The sequence below is a fragment of the Salmo trutta genome, chromosome 4 (assembly GCF_901001165.1).
Source record: "Salmo trutta chromosome 4, fSalTru1.1, whole genome shotgun sequence".
Lineage (NCBI taxonomy): Eukaryota > Metazoa > Chordata > Actinopteri > Salmoniformes > Salmonidae > Salmo > Salmo trutta.
In genome coordinates, this window is record NC_042960.1 from 71,060,806 (window position 1) to 71,066,352 (window position 5,547).

Consider the following 5,547-nt stretch of genomic DNA (forward strand, 5'->3'; position numbering starts at 1 on the left):
CCAACAGTATCCTCCTCCTCCTCCTCCTCCAACAGTATTCTCCTCTCCTCCTCCTCCAACAGTATTCTCCTCTCCTCCTCCTCCTCCAACAGTATCCTCCTCCTCCTCCTCCAACAGTATCCTCCTCCTCCTCCTCCTCCTCCTCCAACAGTATTCTCCCCCTATTCTCATTCTAGTCCTTCTCTCTTCTTTTTTGTCCCTTAACCAAAATCCCCTTTGTCCTGTTTTAGTACCCTCCACACCCCAGTGTCACAGGGATATGTAGTCAGTTGCTGAACGGAATGCACAATGTCTAACCCTCTGAATCAGAGAGGTGTGTGGGGAGGGGGACTGCTTCAATCCACGTCGTCGGCTAACTACCGGGAAGAACAGGCGGCTCGGGGATGCAAACCAGTGACTTTTTTTCGGGTTTACTGGCTCAACGCTCTTAAATCGCGAGGCTACCTGAGAGAGCGAGTCAGACCACACAGGAATTAGAACACTAATATTACCATTAAGCAATATGGCCCGAGTGTAATGGCCCTGTGTGTAGCTGGTGTAAAGAGTCAGGCGCAAGACAGCAGATATGCGTCATCAAAGTACTTTACTCAAAAAAAAGACAAATATACAAAGTAAATCACGAGCCCACAAAGTCGGACCAAATTACAACAAACAAACAAATCACTCACAAAACACAACATGGGGAAAATAATAAACAGGTAATTGGGTGAGTGAAACCAGGTGTGAATAAGACAAAGACAAAAACAAATGGAAAATGAAAAATGGATTGGCGGCGGCTAGAAGGCCGGTGACGTCGACCGCCGAACGCCGCCTGAACGAGGAGAGGGACCGACTTCGGGCGGAAGTCGTGAACACCGAGTGGTTGTGGTATACGGCCAATATACCACGGCTAAGGGCTGTTCTTAAGCACGACACAACGCGGAGTGCCTGGATACAGCCCTTAGCCGTAGTATATTGGCCACATACCACAACGAGGTGCATTATTGCTATTATAACCTGGTTACCAACGTAATCAGAGCAGTGACGACACATGTTTTATCATACCCTTGGTATACGGTAGGATATACCACGGCTGTCAGCCAATAAGCATTCAGGGCTCGAACCACCCTGATTATAAAATATATTACATCTGTATCTCTGTGGTATTTCAGGAACCTTAATTAGGTACAAATTATCTCTACAGTTTACACATGCAACTGACCTGCTATTCTCCTTCCACCTCTACAGAACTCTTCTTCTTGTATCTAAAACATATCAGCACCTAGCCAGGACAGCAGTGTAACAGCTGGGTTACCAGTTACAGCCAGGACAGCAGTGTAACAGCTAGGTTACCAGTTACAGCTAGACAGCAGTGTAACAGCTGGGTTACCAGTTACAGCTAGACAGCAGTGTAACAGCTGGGTTACCAGTTACAGCTAGACAGCAGTGTAACAGCTAGGTTACCAGTTACAGCTAGACAGCAGTGTAACAGCTAGGTTACCAGTTACAGCTAGACAGCAGTGTAACAGCTAGGTTACCAGTTACAGCTAGACAGCAGTGTAACAGCTAGGTTACCAGTTACAACTAGACAGCAGTGTAACAGCTAGGTTACCAGTTACAGCTAGACAGCAGTGTAACAGCTAGGTTACCAGTTACAGCTAGACAGCAGTGTAACAGCTGGGTTACCAGTTACAACTAGACAGCAGTGTAACAGCTAGGTTACCAGTTACAGCTAGACAGCAGTGTAACAGCTAGGTTACCAGTTACAGCTAGACAGCAGTGTAACAGCTAGGCTACCAGTTACATCTAGACAGCAGTGTAACAGCTAGGTTACCAGTTACAGCTAGACAGCAGTGTAACAGCTAGGTTACCAGTTACAGCTAGACAGCAGTGTAACAGCTAGGTTACCAGTTACAGCTAGACAGCAGTGTAACAGCTAGGTTACCAGTTACAGCTAGACAGCAGTGTAACAGCTAGGTTACCAGTTACAACTAGACAGCAGTGTAACAGCTAGGTTACCAGTTACAGCTAGACAGCAGTGTAACAGCTAGGTTACCAGTTACAGCTAGACAGCAGTGTAACAGCTGGGTTACCAGTTACAACTAGACAGCAGTGTAACAGCTAGGTTACCAGTTACAGCTAGACAGCAGTGTAACAGCTAGGTTACCAGTTACAGCTAGACAGCAGTGTAACAGCTAGGCTACCAGTTACATCTAGACAGCAGTGTAACAGCTAGGTTACCAGTTACAGCTAGACAGCAGTGTAACAGCTAGACAGCAGTGTAACAGCTAGGTTACCAGTTACAGCTAGACAGCAGTGTAACAGCTAGGTTACCAGTTACAGCCAGGACAGCAGTGTAACAGCTAGGTTACCAGTTACAGCTAGACAGCAGTGTAACAGCTAGGTTACCAGTTACAGCTAGACAGCAGTGTAACAGCTAGGTTACCAGATACAGCTAGACAGCAGTGTAACAGCTAGGTTACCAGATACAGCTAGACAGCAGTGTAACAGCTAGGTTACCAGTTACAGCTAGACAGCAGTGTAACAGCTAGGTTACCAGTTACAGCTAGACAGCAGTGTAACAGCTAGGCTACCAGTTACATCTAGACAGCAGTGTAACAGCTAGGTTACCAGTTACAGCTAGACAGCAGTGTAACAGCTAGACAGCAGTGTAACAGCTAGGTTACCAGTTACAGCTAGACAGCAGTGTAACAGCTAGGTTACCAGTTACAGCCAGGACAGCAGTGTAACAGCTAGGTTACCAGTTACAGCTAGACAGCAGTGTAACAGCTAGGTTACCAGTTACAGCTAGACAGCAGTGTAACAGCTAGGTTACCAGATACAGCTAGACAGCAGTGTAACAGCTAGGTTACCAGATACAGCTAGACAGCAGTGTAACAGCTAGGTTACCAGTTACAGCTAGACAGCAGTGTAACAGCTAGGTTACCAGTTACAGCTAGACAGCAGTGTAACAGCTGGGTTACCAGTTACAGCTAGACAGCAGTGTAACAGCTAGGTTACCAGTTACAGCTAGACAGCAGTGTAACAGCTAGGTTACCAGTTACAGCTAGACAGCAGTGTAACAGCTGGGTTACCAGTTACAACTAGACAGCAGTGTAACAGCTAGGTTACCAGTTACAGCTAGACAGCAGTGTAACAGCTAGGTTACCAGTTACAGCTAGACAGCAGTGTAACAGCTAGGCTACCAGTTACATCTAGACAGCAGTGTAACAGCTAGGTTACCAGTTACAGCTAGACAGCAGTGTAACAGCTAGACAGCAGTGTAACAGCTAGGTTACCAGTTACAGCTAGACAGCAGTGTAACAGCTAGGTTACCAGTTACAGCTAGACAGCAGTGTAACAGCTAGGTTACCAGTTACAACTAGACAGCAGTGTAACAGCTAGGTTACCAGTTACAACTAGACAGCAGTGTAACAGCTAGGTTACCAGTTACAGCTAGACAGCAGTGTAACAGCTGGGTTACCAGATACAGCTAGACAGCAGTGTAACAGCTAGGTTACCAGTTACAGCTAGACAGCAGTGTAACAGCTAGGTTACCAGTTACAACTAGACAGCAGTGTAACAGCTAGGTTACCAGTTACAGCTAGACAGCAGTGTAACAGCTAGGTTACCAGTTACAGCTAGACAGCAGTGTAACAGCTAGGTTACCAGATACAACTAGACAGCAGTGTAACAGCTAGGTTACCAGTTACAGCTAGACAGCAGTGTAACAGCTAGGTTACCAGTTACAGCTAGACAGCAGTGTAACAGCTAGGTTACCAGTTACAACTAGACAGCAGTGTAACAGCTAGGTTACCAGTTACAACTAGACAGCAGTGTAACAGCTAGGTTACCAGTTACAACTAGACAGCAGTGTAACAGCTGGGTTACCAGTTACAACTAGACAGCAGTGTAACAGCTGGGTTACCAGTTACAGCTAGACAGCAGTGTAACAGCTAGGTTACCAGTTACAACTAGACAGCAGTGTAACAGCTAGGTTACCAGTTACAACTAGACAGCAGTGTAACAGCTAGGTTACCAGTTACAGCTAGACAGCAGTGTAACAGCTAGGTTACCAGTTACAACTAGACAGCAGTGTAACAGCTAGGTTACCAGATACAGCTAGACAGCAGTGTAACAGCTAGGTTACCAGTTACAGCTAGACAGCAGTGTAACAGCTAGGTTACCAGTTACAACTAGACAGCAGTGTAACAGCTAGACAGCAGTGTAACAGCTGGGTTACCAGATACAACTAGACAGCAGTGTAACAGCTAGACAGCAGTGTAACAGCTAGGTTACCAGTTACAACTAGACAGCAGTGTAACAGCTAGGTTACCAGTTACAACTAGACAGCAGTGTAACAGCTAGGTTACCAGTTACAACTAGACAGCAGTGTAACAGCTAGGTTACCAGTTACAGCTAGACAGCAGTGTAACAGCTAGACAGCAGTGTAACAGCTATCATTACCAGTTACAGCTAGACAGCAGTGTAACAGCTAGACAGCAGTGTAACAGCTAGGTTACCAGATACAGCTAGACAGCAGTGTAACAGCTAGGTTACCAGTTACAACTAGACAGCAGTGTAACAGCTAGGTTACCAGTTACAGCTAGACAGCAGTGTAACAGCTAGGTTACCAGTTACAACTAGACAGCAGTGTAACAGCTAGGTTACCAGTTACAACTAGACAGCAGTGTAACAGCTAGGTTACCAGTTACAACTAGACAGCAGTGTAACAGCTAGGTTACCAGTTACAACTAGACAGCTAGGTTACCAGTTACAGCTAGACAGCAGTGTAACAGCTAGGTTACCAGTTACAACTAGACAGCAGTGTAACAGCTAGGTTACCAGTTACAGCTAGACAGCAGTGTAACAGCTAGGTTACCAGTTACAGCTAGACAGCAGTGTAACAGCTAGGTTACCAGATACAACTAGACAGCAGTGTAACAGCTAGGTTACCAGTTACAGCTAGACAGCAGTGTAACAGCTAGGTTACCAGTTACAGCTAGACAGCAGTGTAACAGCTAGGTTACCAGTTACAGCTAGACAGCAGTGTAACAGCTAGGTTACCAGTTACAGCTAGACAGCAGTGTAACAGCTAGGTTACCAGTTACAGCTAGACAGCAGTGTAACAGCTGGGTTACCAGTTACAGCTAGACAGCAGTGTAACAGCTGGGTTACCAGTTACAGCCAGGACAGCAGTGTAACAGCTAGGTTACCAGTTACCATCTAGACAGCAGTGTAACAGCTAGGTTACCAGTTACAGCTAGACAGCAGTGTAACAGCTAGGTTACCAGTTACAGCCAGGACAGCAGTGTAACAGCTAGGTTACCAGTTACAACTAGACAGCAGTGTAACAGCTAGGTTACCAGTTACAGCTAGACAGCAGTGTAACAGCTAGGTTACCAGTTACAGCTAGACAGCAAGTCAGACCCACAGGAGTAGAATTAGAAAACAAATTGTAATATCTCTGTAGTCAGACTCTTTAGGTCGGTAGTCAGACTCTTTAGGTCGGTAGTCAGACTCTTTAGGTCGGTAGTCAGACTCTTTAGGTCGGTAGTCAGACTCTTT